Here is a 12,089-nt window from a genome sequence, read left to right as displayed (position 1 = left end):
GGTGTGGCATGCAATTCAGGAGCTCTGGAAATTAATGTAGCTGCATCAGAGAAGTGACAGAATGCTTTAAAGGGCTATATTGTTCCATCCATTCTTAAGTAGGCCTCTCCACTGGATTTACATTTCTTTAGGAAAATAAATCATTTGAAGATTTTTTGAGACTAATCATATATCCTCTCACTGTATTCAGGACTGTTCACCAGAGCAAGTAGCGCACCACTGCCAGACTATTCGGGCTAGTGGGGCTATTTATAGCTGGTACGGTGCACCGGAAAGACACAGGAGGAGCAGAACGTGGGAAGGCCCCAGGCTGGCAGTTCCTCCGGTGCGGCTGTACTGCCCCCAGCCTTCCACGCAGCTGCGTCTCCTGAGTCCTGTCTGGGGTCTGTACAGCAGCCCCACTGGAGGACAAGGCGAGGCTAGGGGCAGTACAGCTGGGCCAGAGGAGCTGCCGGCGTGGCCCCATGTTCTGCTCCTTTCGCTGCTGAAGTCCCTGGGAGAGCCTTGAACCACAGGGCTCACCCGGGAAACCACAACTGCAAAAGAAGCAGAACATGCAGCTCCTCCAGTGTGGCTGCTGTACTGTCCCCAGCCCTTCCATGCAGCTGCTTGCCTGCGTCTCCGGTCCAGGGTCTGTACAGCAGGCCCGCCGGGGGACAGAACTGGGGGAGGTACAGCCATGACGGACAAGCTGCACATTCTGCTCCTTTCACCACTGCAGTTTCCAGGAGAGCATCCCGCGGTTCAGGGCTCTCCCAGGAACAGCAGCGGCGAAAGGAGCAGAACCCCACACCGGCAGCCCTCGGGTGCGGCTGTACCGCCCCCAGCCTCGCCCTCTGGTGGGGCTCCTGTACAGACCCCAGACAGGACTCAGGAGACACAGCTGCATGGAAGGGCTGGGGGCAATACAGTCATGCCAGAGGAGCTGCCGGCCTGGGGTCACGTTCTGCTCCTTTCGCCGCTGTGGTTCCAGAGATCCCTGCGGTTGAGAAGTCTCTGGCACAGTGGAAGGAGGACAGAGACTCCCCCTGCCTTTCCCCTCCAGGTAACGTGGGATGGATCATGGGGAGGGGAGGGGGAGAGCACAGGGTCCAGGCTGGGGGCGGAGCAGGGTCACGTGAGGAGTCATGTGGGGGGTTACGTGTCCCTCCCCCCCTTTAGCTGGTGTAACATACCAGTAAGAAATGAATTCTACTTGCATCACTGTAGTCTGGCCATATGTAGGTAATTTTTGTGGTGTATTGAGCTTTAAGAACTGTGGTGACTATGTGTTATTACTTCAGCTTTAAGTTTTGTACATTCCGCCCATCATAGGTGCTTATATAGCCCCCATCACTGCAGTATCTGATCACTTCACAATTTTCAATGTATTTACCTCATATCACCCCCGCGAGGTGAGGTATATGCTATTATTTCCATTTTACAGAGGAAGAATGGAGGCACAGCAAAGCCAAGTGATTTGCCCAAGATCATAGGACCTGTGGCAGAGCACAGAATTCAATTCAGAGCTCCCAAGGCCTAGGCTAGTGCCCTGACTACTGGGCCATCATTTCCCTGTGTAGCGGGATGCAGAATTCAAAACATTTAGAAGTAATTGCAGCTGGATCTGGGTTGGAGACAGACCCCAAGGATTTAGTGAAGGCTAAATGTAGCTGGTAAATAAGGCCACACTCAGTGATTTATTTTTATTTTATGTTGTTGTTCTGATGTAGGCAATCACTGCAGTTAATTAGAATTAGTTAATTTAAAAAGGTATATTTGCCATACTAAATTATTGACGACTTGAAAAAGTCATTCGCAACAGGGATGGGAAACAAAGGTTTTAATGTACTAATACAGATTCACTAAAGTGATGGCTTCTGAAAGGCCATAGAATTAGCAGAGAGAATCTTTCTTAGCAGATATTCCCATTACTGCAAAAGAGCCATCAAACCTAGAATCTGTATTAGCTAAAGTAATGCAATATACTCTACTTGGCCAAATCATATAGAGTCGGATTTTCAGAAGTGCTGAGCTCCCAAAACTTCATTAGGAGTCCCTGGTTGCTGTGGGAGCTCACAGTCTCTGGAAATCAGACCCAAAGCAAATGAAAAATATCATCCCTATACCTAGAAAAATGGAATTTTCAGTGTAGAATGATTGGTTACTGTGGCTTACGAGGACAGAAATACCAAGGAGTTGATATGTAGGATGCTGAGAGAATTACACTAATATCACTAAAGCACAGTGAAAAATGAAATGTGCAGATAAAAGTTTTTTGGTGGCCAGACTCAGACAAAGTCAATGTGAACTCTGCAATAATCACCAAAGCAAGCCACAAATTGATTCACATCATCCATAGACGTGGGAGATGCGAAGGCTTGGCAAAGACTACACATTGATTTTGCAGAGAAGAATGAGAAAATGTATTTAACAGTGGATAATGTTTATCGCAAGTGGGCAGAAGTGATATGTATGATAAACACTTCTGTCTGCTGTTCAGAGCTTGTTTTTGAGGGATTTCAGATTTACCTAAATTGAAATTTCCTAAATTGAGTGAAACACACACGAGGTCAGCTGTTTATCACCGTCAGCTGTGTCAGCAGGATACTTTGTGCAGCTACTTGAAGGGAATTAGAAATACATGAGGCTAGAATACTGTAATATTGTACTGCAAACTTTGATTGCATAAGTCAATACTGCAGGACACAATACTGAAAAACTCCAGCAGCTATTTCTTAAATGTCACTTACAAATCCAATTCAACTTGATTAGACCAGACATCGCAAAAGAACTAGATGAAACACAGCACAGAGTTAGGAAACCCACAACATAAAACTCAAGAATTTTATGCCTAAATCAAAGGGCGTTGGTATGAAATTACAGGGGAGAAAGGAAATGGGGAATAGTAATTGTTAAGAAAAGAATGAGGAACTGTGACATACGTGGTTGATGTAAATTGAGAAATATAGAACAGAAACCTCATCCAAAGCCATTGTAGACAATGAAAGTCTTTCCACTGACTTCCATTGACTTTGGCTCAAACTTATATTAGCCAGTTGTTATTAAATGGTTCAGAAAGTAGAAAGGGAATATAAATTGACAGGTAATGTCTAAGAAGGATTTTTTGTTGTTTTTTTCTGATGACAACATAGTAACTATGATAATGTAGAAATTTAATTTAAATGTGAAAGTGTTACTGTCCCTCCTCACAGACAAAATTGAATCAAAGACCTGACAGAAGAGTGGTAAGTGGCACTTTCAAAAGTGTGGTGACTGTGTGTGATTACAGTGCCTTTAAAATCTGAAACATTCTGGGATGCAGAGTTCAAAAATCTTTACAGTTAGAAGCCACTACAGCTGCATTGGACTGGAGACCAGAGGATACAGTGGGGCTGGATGTATCTTGTAAATAAGGACCCACTAAGTCAACTGAGCTCATTTTTTCACTTTATTTTTCTTATTGCTATTCTGAACCAATTAGTCATCATAGTTAAATAAAAATGGCATATTCCGTTTCAGAGGGCAAATTTTGTTTTACAGGTACTTTATTTAAGGTTTGACTGAACATCTTCCAAAGTGCTCATATTGCATATATTTATTCTGAACTGGTGTATGATCGATGGACATACATTTCTGCCCTTGAACAATAGCCATGTTATAGCAGAAGAAATACAGAATAAACCAAAAACTTCTGTAACAACAACTGTTTTGGGATGCATTGCCAGTGCACTTGACAAAAAAACCCTTCTGTTTCATACAAATAAAGGGCACCAAAAAATCTGTAAGACAAATAAGATTCTGATACAAGAAAGAGGAAGCACCTGAGTATTTTTCATAAAAAGCAGGAAATCTGTAGTCTAATTTCAAAGTGCTGCTTGCACTCTCCCAGGTTCAGACTGCAGGTATAATTGGTCTTAATCAATGCAGCAAATAGTGCAAACAGAGGGGTTTGCAACTGCCATTATATTATGTTTTGCTAACCAAAAGCAGAGTGAAAAAGGTGCATAGAGAAAATAATTGCACATTCTCCCCACACCACCACATTCTCAGTTGCTTTATTAATCTAAGATCCAGTGACCCCACGAACAACCGATTACAACCAAGATGGTGGCATTTTTGGAGCTTTCATCCTCCATTTGGCTGTGATCCATTGGCCTTAGGAGAGGAGATAAGAATTTACATTTCTTATCAGTCACCAGATGGCTTTTAAAACCAGAGGCTGTCTGCTAGGACTTAAGTTAATGAACAAAAGTGCTTTTATGAAATACTATGTATAGTCAGATGTGGCTCTGGTTATTCAAGACAGTGGAAGAGAATATATCCCACCATATTTAAACAACTTAATCTAGCAATTGTATAACATTTATGAGTCATTTTCCATAAGCACTGTAACTACATGAACAAAAATGGATTTAAGTACAGTGTTTGTAAAGCTCTTGGAATTGTGCAGAGTTTAGGTTTAAATAGAATTTTAGTGCTTTGCAGTGGATGTTGATACAGAACTTTATGACTGGAAAATGTTTTTAAAGAGAATTAAAGCCAATAGTTTATTATATCTCTTTTTCACATAAAATATCCTGACTGTATTTTTTATAATCACTAAAAAGATGTGCAATACCTGTTTCTGGAAGACAATACCATAAATCTTGTAGTTAAGTAATAAATCTACAAAAATTTCTCATTTTGTAGAAATAATAAGCATTGTACTAGCAATTCAAAAGAGGACAAAACCCTAGCAACAATTGGTGCCGTACTGAAGGCCAACAGAATGAATGAAAGAATAACAGAAACATTTTCTGATGCAGTTCCCTTCAGACAGTGTTGGTGAAATTTGTTAAGACCATATGTTAGTCATATTGAGGGAGGCATGGTTTGATTTTATGAATTTTGGAATTCTCCCAGCAAACTTTCAAACTCTGATGTCTCTCAAATTTGTTGAACTGCTCATGTAGACTGTGGGTGGAGGTTAAAGGAAAAGTAGAGGAACTGATAGCAGAAATAAAAGTTGCTTTACATTAAGTTTGCAATCACCTTCTATTAGAAACCCTACTGTTAGCTCCTTTATAAGAGTAGCAAATAAAATTGCCTTGGCATGGAAGCTACTAGGTGTACTCTGAAAGCAAAGCATAATTTTTCTGCAAAGTTTGAAGTTTAGTCAAACTCTTTTTGGATTCTGGTTATTACTCTGATTTTAAATTGTGGTCTCTGTCTCTCTAGCCAAAAAAAAAGGGCTAGCAACTATACCTTCAAACTTTCCATATACTTACATTTCCTTAAAATGTGTGTGTAAACTAGATTTGAAACCAAGTTGGAACTAAACACAAGTTATTCATGACTATTTCACTTACTTGTAACAGTTACAGACTTCCCTTAGCAGTTTGCTCTCTAATGGCTAGTTGTATCTCAAAAAGAGAACATAGGCTTCTTCCACTCTTTACCCATGTAATAGAGGTTTCCCCTTAGCTTAAGTAGAGACCCATGTGTTTTTAGACTGTAGTGGTGAGATTCTGGAATTCCAAGGACAAAATAAAATGGAAAAAAGTAGCCTCCATGCCTGCAGATCTTCCATATGCCAGCAGCCACTGAGCCTGGTTCTGCATGGACTACACTTCTGATTTAAGCTTCTGAAATCTGTACACATTTTCAAATTAGATTAAGACTAAAAAGTATGTGTAAAAGTAGGAAAAATAAACACATTTTTCCTTTACTACTGAAGGATATTCAACTAACAAATGCTTTTTATGGTGAAAATCAAATGTATCAAAAAGCATTTTTAATCATCCTTTATTGGTATTTCTTTGAACATTTTTGCATCAAAACACTCCAGGTCGAGAACTATTGTGTAATAATTCATGCCTAAACACTGCAATGGTGTTTGGCTTTCAGCTCTGTGCTGAATAGAACATCAGGAAATATGGCTCATAATTCACTTCTTGTTGCTGAATTTACTTCCATATCATGGTAACAACTTTTGCATCAGCAAATGTGATCCCAATAAAATGACATAAAATGTTACAACCATTTCTATTATATGAATAGAAAGATGGTAAGATGATAATATTCCTATCGTTAAACTACAGAAAAAAATTCCAAAAGTAAATGCTGATTGAGCGAGGTTAACTTATCTTGTGCATCCTATGCTGCTGTATATGTTAATAAAGTTATGTGTGTTCTTTACATTCAGTAATGGGAAAAGGAATAGAAAATATGACATGCATACAGCGTGGCTGCACTAACGTTGCCAGAGCAACCCAAATTTGGGGAATTTCCTGACTTTTGAGCACTTGAGCTCACAACCTTATCATTATATTCCCTACTCCAGCCCTTCATCTCTCCCCAATTCATCACCTAGAGTTTTTTCTCTCTGCCGTTGAAATACAGAAAATCTGGAGGTAATCAGTTTCCACATCTTGAAGCAAGAGCCATAACCTCTTGCTTCATTGTTATTTGCTGGTTCAGTTTGCACACCTCCGCTGCCTTTTCCTACAGAGCTTTCACATTTCTTTCTTTGCAGCTAGTCTCCATACACAGCTATTGTATCAAGCTTTACTGACAGAACCTGTCCATCCTTTGAATCAGTAACTGCACAAGTAGGATCCAATCCTGCAGCCCTTTATCGAATAAAGCTGGTGGAAGAGGCCATTAACTAGTTTCCCGTGCATATGCAGAGTATCTGTATTTAAGACTCAAATCCTGGGGAGCAGCACGTAGCCTGAGAACCAAGCTGTGCACTGCTTTGCTACACCAGGGGTGGGGGAAGGTGTTCTTTCCCAGTAGGGAGTAGAAATCTGCTCCACAGCCATTACTTCAGCAACCTTCACTGTCCCAACCTCCTATGCAGAGAAAAGAATGGGAGGATACTTTTAGCAGTGGATCTTCTCTCCACCTGGCCACACCACTCACATCTCCAAGTCCCACTTGCCTCTGTGCATGGATGTGCAGGGAACCCTCTCACAGCTGAGCACATCATGGAGATGGTGTGCATCACTCTCCACAACCTTGCCCTAGCGCCATTATGGGAGGCAACCCCAGATCTGTAAAGGCAGGACTTGCCCTGAGGGGCACAACTGTAGTCCTAAGGAAACGTTCTACTGGACAGGCTCTATATGTAAGTTTCAACCTATTATATTTTGGTTAGGTGTTAAACCATTTCATTTTAAAACATGCAAAAAGCACTTCATCAGTGGAGACTATGGTCTATGCCAGGCTTCAAGCTTCAGGCTATTTTGCTATAGTCCTGGCTAAAGTGTGGTTAGGATATCTTCACATGAAAGCAAGAATATATTTTCACCCTTCCCACAGTCCAGAATGGCTGAAGAGATACTGCTCAATTTTTTTTTAATTCAGCTTAGAGCAGACACGAAACGTGGACAATTTCAGTGCAAAAGACAAATATTCCAGAAAGTTATGAACATGTGAAAACAGACAGTTGTAAGAGAAGTCGTTTTGCAACGTTAAGCTTTATAGAGTACATGAGGGTGTGTGGAGTGGGGAGTCAGACAAGGATTTTGTCTTTAATCCTGCATGTGGGGAGACCCCTGCCCTGACTTCAGTGGGGCTCTGCACAGAATCAGTTTCAGAATCAGTTCCAGGATCACCACAGACCAACATATGTTCTTGCAGGCTTGGGACCTCTGTTGGCATTCATGTGGTATGGCTATTATCCGTGACCAATCAAGTTATGAGGGCCATTCCAAATGCGTGGCTAATTTTACTTTATATGATTATGCTCCATCGCATGTTTTGTTTAAGTACTAATTTAGAGAAAAGTATTTATAGGAAATTCTTCTGAATATTTTAATGGTGTTTTATTTTCATATTCCTGTGCCTGTAAAACCAAGCTTCCATATTTAAAGCCTGGGGGGTGCCAGAAAAAGTGAATCTATTTTTGATCTTTTTATACGTTTTAAAAATTGCTTTTCTGTTTACCATTGGCTTGATTTTAAACATCAGTATCTCGTGAAACACCAACCAACAAATGCTACATAGTCACGGAGCGTGTCACTCACCGGACTGGCGCCTCCTCCAGGTTGCTCTGGGGATTAGCTTGAGGTCGACACCCCTGTCTGCAGTCTACACACCATCACGCCTTCTCTGCAGTCTACCAGCAGCCCTTCTCACAGCATCAGGATCCTCAGTGTCCTCTGCGAGGCTCAGTCCTGTGGCCACGTCACTTTCCGTGTTCCCTCCTTCTGGGGGAGGTTTAGCTCCTCAGTAGTCCAGCCACTTCTGCAGTGGGGAGTGGGCGCCTTTCTTCTTTCGTCTTTAAATAAGGAAAAGCTGACTGACTAAACCCCAAAATATCCCTGAGAGGGCAGAGAGAAAGAAAAGCCAATGAGGAAAACATTGAGGACAATCCGAGCTTGCTGCACTTCAGTAGCTAGAAGAAAGTGGAGAGCTTGGTGCATCTTTGGTGGCTAGAAGGAGGGAAATGGCTGTTGGATCACTTCCCCTTTTATACCCTCAGATTCCTCTACAAAGAGAGGTTAAGGGATGGACAAGTATCCCCATCAGATGTTGCTTTTTAAGAGATTTCATGGCTTGATGCCAGGGCGTGCCAATTCCATAAGTTGAAAATCCAGAGGCAACACTCTCAAACAACCACATTATTAGAACCCTGACATTGGGGGCAACTCCACTCTCTACCCTGTACCCCATGTACTATGACTATATTGATTGCATACAATACATGTACACACACAGACTACATACCTATAGTAGCTATGTGTGTAATACACACAAGGTAATACTCCTTAAAGAATTACCAAAGTACAAAGATTGCTAAACTGGTGGGGTTTTGGGTAATTTTAGTAGTACAAGAATAACTTTCTGGAATCTGAACAAATAAAGGGATGGCTTTTCTGCCCCATCCTCATGCACGTTCGAACTTGAACACATCTGCCACCCCAGTTTTTCTTTTAAAAAAACCTGTTTTAAATCCTGCAGGTGTGACTTATGGGGATAGAACATCTGTGATTCACAGGAGAAAATAGAGAGGAATATATGCAAAGCTAGCAGATGATATCAGCTGCTAGCATGTAACAACCATTGCACTGCTTTGCAAAGCTTCACAAATTCACAAATTATAAATATGCAGCTTAGAGACCAGTAAATTTTTCCAGCTGCACATTCCTAGCTTCTGCAATCTAATCTGGACATTTGCTAACTGCACATACTGTTTCCTATACATTGAGAATTATTCTACAGTCTACCAGCATGTTCTTCATTTACTGTTTGATATGATCTCCAAACCAGAGAGAATTCTTTGGTATTTAGACAAGAGAGTGCCAATAGTCTTCCTTATCAAAAAGATTTTAAAATTAAATTTAAAAAGATTAACAAGCTTTGATAGTGTTACCTATATTGTAAAACAAACTGTAAATTACTGTACAAGAGCCAAAAATCGGCTGTTGGTTACACCCATGCAATCTTTTAGCATATTCAACATTTCTAACTCAGCCAAAAATCATGTTGGTGTCAATGGGACAGAGCCTGAAGCCCTTCCTCGGGCAAAATGGCTATTAATTTTATTGTGTTCTGCTTGAAGAATGCTGCAAAATGTCCTCATGTATCTCTCATTAAGTGATATGCCCAACATTTAGACACCTAAACAAAATGATCTGATCTTCAGAAGTACTGAGTACCCACAACTGCCACTGAAGTTAATGTTAAGCACTTTTTGAAAAATCTGGTCACTTTTATTTAGGTTTCCACGTTTTAGTGTTATTTATCAAAATAACCTAACTGATTTAAGAGTACAAGTTCCACTGAAAGTCAGTGGGATTTGTGCCTCTATAGCACTTAATTGCTTTGGGAAATCCCACCCTTAAACATTTAACTTTAGATCTTCATTTTTGAAGTGCTTGGCCTATAATAACCTACAGTGATAAACATTTAAAAAGTCAACAGTGGCCTCCAAGATACCACAATTATTCTTTTTTTTATATAGATATAAAATTAAGGAATATTGCAGTGCCCAAGATATTACAGTGTGATAACTTCTGGTAACTGCTGGTAAATGATGAGTTTTTGATGGTAACCGTTACATCAATAATCAGACTTTCAGAACTGATTACGTATATATTTCATGCCCTGTAGAGTGCTGCTGTAAATATATTGGACATTAATATTTAATCCTCAGTTTATTTTTTTCCTTGCAGCTTAATTTAAGTAATAGAAAATATACAAATGGTGTTGAAAACCTGAAAACCTAACTTCCAGTAACTTTATATCTGTAACAGAACTGTATCTAGGAAATAATCCTAATTTAAAAAGAGGTATTAAAAGATTGTCATTTAAAAAAAATCTTTTCTGTAAGTGGATGTAATTCTACTGGAGCCAGATGAACTTGGCCTTTAAAGCACTACATGGTTAATTATCTATTTTCTTAGCTCCTATTTCATCATTTTATGGAATTCAGGAAAAAGTGTCTTGCAATTATTATGCATGAAAGCCAAAGCTACTTTTTTGTAGTAAAATAGCAAATCTTAGTTTTTTTCTGCACCAAACTGTATTAACCACCCTACTTCTGAATTATGCATAATCTTTGGATGGGACGATATCAAGGAAGCCTACAAGAATTATACTAAGAGGTCCCACTGAAGAGAGAAAAGACACCCTTTTGGGAAAGATGAAGGGCACTGCAGTACCATGTGCTTCAGTTTTTGTGGTAGCTAGCCACAAAATACAAAAATGTTCAGCAAGCTTTCCCAGCCTTTTTCATCTGAATATAGCCACATCTCTCCATTCTTTGCAAATTACGCACAAATTCTTAGGCTTAGGCAGCCACTGATGTGGCAAAATATAAATGACTCCAAGTGCTGATTTCAGGTGGCAGAAAATGACTGCTACTGAAAGCTGACTAATTTACCATCAATTTTCTGTAATAAATTGAAGTCTGCTGCTTATCTGTGGTAGCATACATAGTACTTTGACTTTAGCTTAACTCTTAACATATTTCTTCAGATGACACCTCCTGTTGGGGAATCTGTGGATCTTCTGCACACATCCATTTGGTAATGGAAATTGGCAATGTAGCATATGAAGGCCATTGGGGCTACTCACATGCTTAAAATTATGCCTGTGATTAAGTAGTTTTCGGCTAGAATGCTCAGAATAGGTAGTTTCATGGAATTCAATGGAATTATCCATGTGACTAACTGTTCCCCAGTGTGAATAAGGGGTTTGCAATAGTGCACATTGTACTATAATTACAGTGTAACACTGACATGCAATATGAATCCCAAAATAAATCAATGTTGCTTCACGAAAAATCAGTAGTAACGGATAACTTTTATAATGTCACTATTGATAGTATTATACATTTGTTTTAATGTGGTGAACTAATTCAGACTGTTCTGAGAAGGCATACATGCTCCGACAGTTCTGATGCTACTCCATCTTTGTGTTTATTCAAAATTACATTCATTCTGCTTTAAGTTTAGGAAGTTTTAAGGGCTTGTCTGCATGGTGCAGCAGTGTGCCTAGAGGGTTGTGAATTCTAAAATGCACCAACATACTGTGCACTGACTGGCCCCAGTAAACCTTATGGGCACACGTTAGAAGCTCCCTAGTATGAACAAACATGTTGGTGCACTTTAGAATTCATGTCCTTCTGGGGCATCTTGCCACACCATCTAGACAAGCTCTTAGTTTATAAAATCAATGGCTCCCATTTGTCTCTACTTAATGTAGGAGTTGGACCATAGCAGTCATCTGAAATCCAACCTTTCCTCGCTTTAAAAATCCTCCTCTGCTTTTTTTTGACCCACACACCATGAATTACAAGAAGCTCCACATTAGCATATGATAAGGCTGTGAACGTTTTAAACAGATTACTTTCACTAACACTAATAAAACCTGTGTGTGTTAATCAAGAAAAAAAATATACCTCCTAGCTGTGAGCATCCCAAGAATGCATCTCCTCTGATTGAGGTGAACACTTGAAATATTTCTGCTATCACTTGCAGTCAAAAGAAAACCTTCCAGAACAGGGATATGTTCCCACTCTATGTTGCTATTTATTAAGCAGTCCTAGCAAGATGCATTATACCAACTTTTGTTATGGTTATTGCATTTGTAACAGTTTTATATCATCATACTAACTC

The 12,089-nt window shown here is 40.0% G+C and overlaps 1 long non-coding RNA gene across 2 annotated transcripts in view; it reads right to left on the bottom strand.

Annotated features, from left to right (window-relative positions):
- LOC120407654 overlaps positions 1-12,089 on the bottom strand; it is a 165,050-nt gene that overhangs the window by 50,178 nt on the left and 102,783 nt on the right. Inside the window, exons 3-4 of one of the 2 annotated variants that reach the window (XR_005600157.1) lie at positions 7,992-8,288; positions 5,779-6,815 (exon numbers count right to left, since the gene is read on the bottom strand). This is a non-coding gene — a long non-coding RNA (uncharacterized LOC120407654). Of the gene's footprint in view, positions 1-5,778; positions 6,816-7,991; positions 8,289-12,089 lie in introns of those variants that run through there. The other variant, XR_005600158.1, reaches the window with a different exon arrangement.

This window comes from Mauremys reevesii, linkage group 6 (assembly GCF_016161935.1).
Source record: "Mauremys reevesii isolate NIE-2019 linkage group 6, ASM1616193v1, whole genome shotgun sequence".
Taxonomy (NCBI): Eukaryota; Metazoa; Chordata; order Testudines; family Geoemydidae; genus Mauremys; species Mauremys reevesii.
Note: the sequence above shows the minus strand (reverse complement) of the source record. Positions and strands in the feature narration are given on the sequence as shown.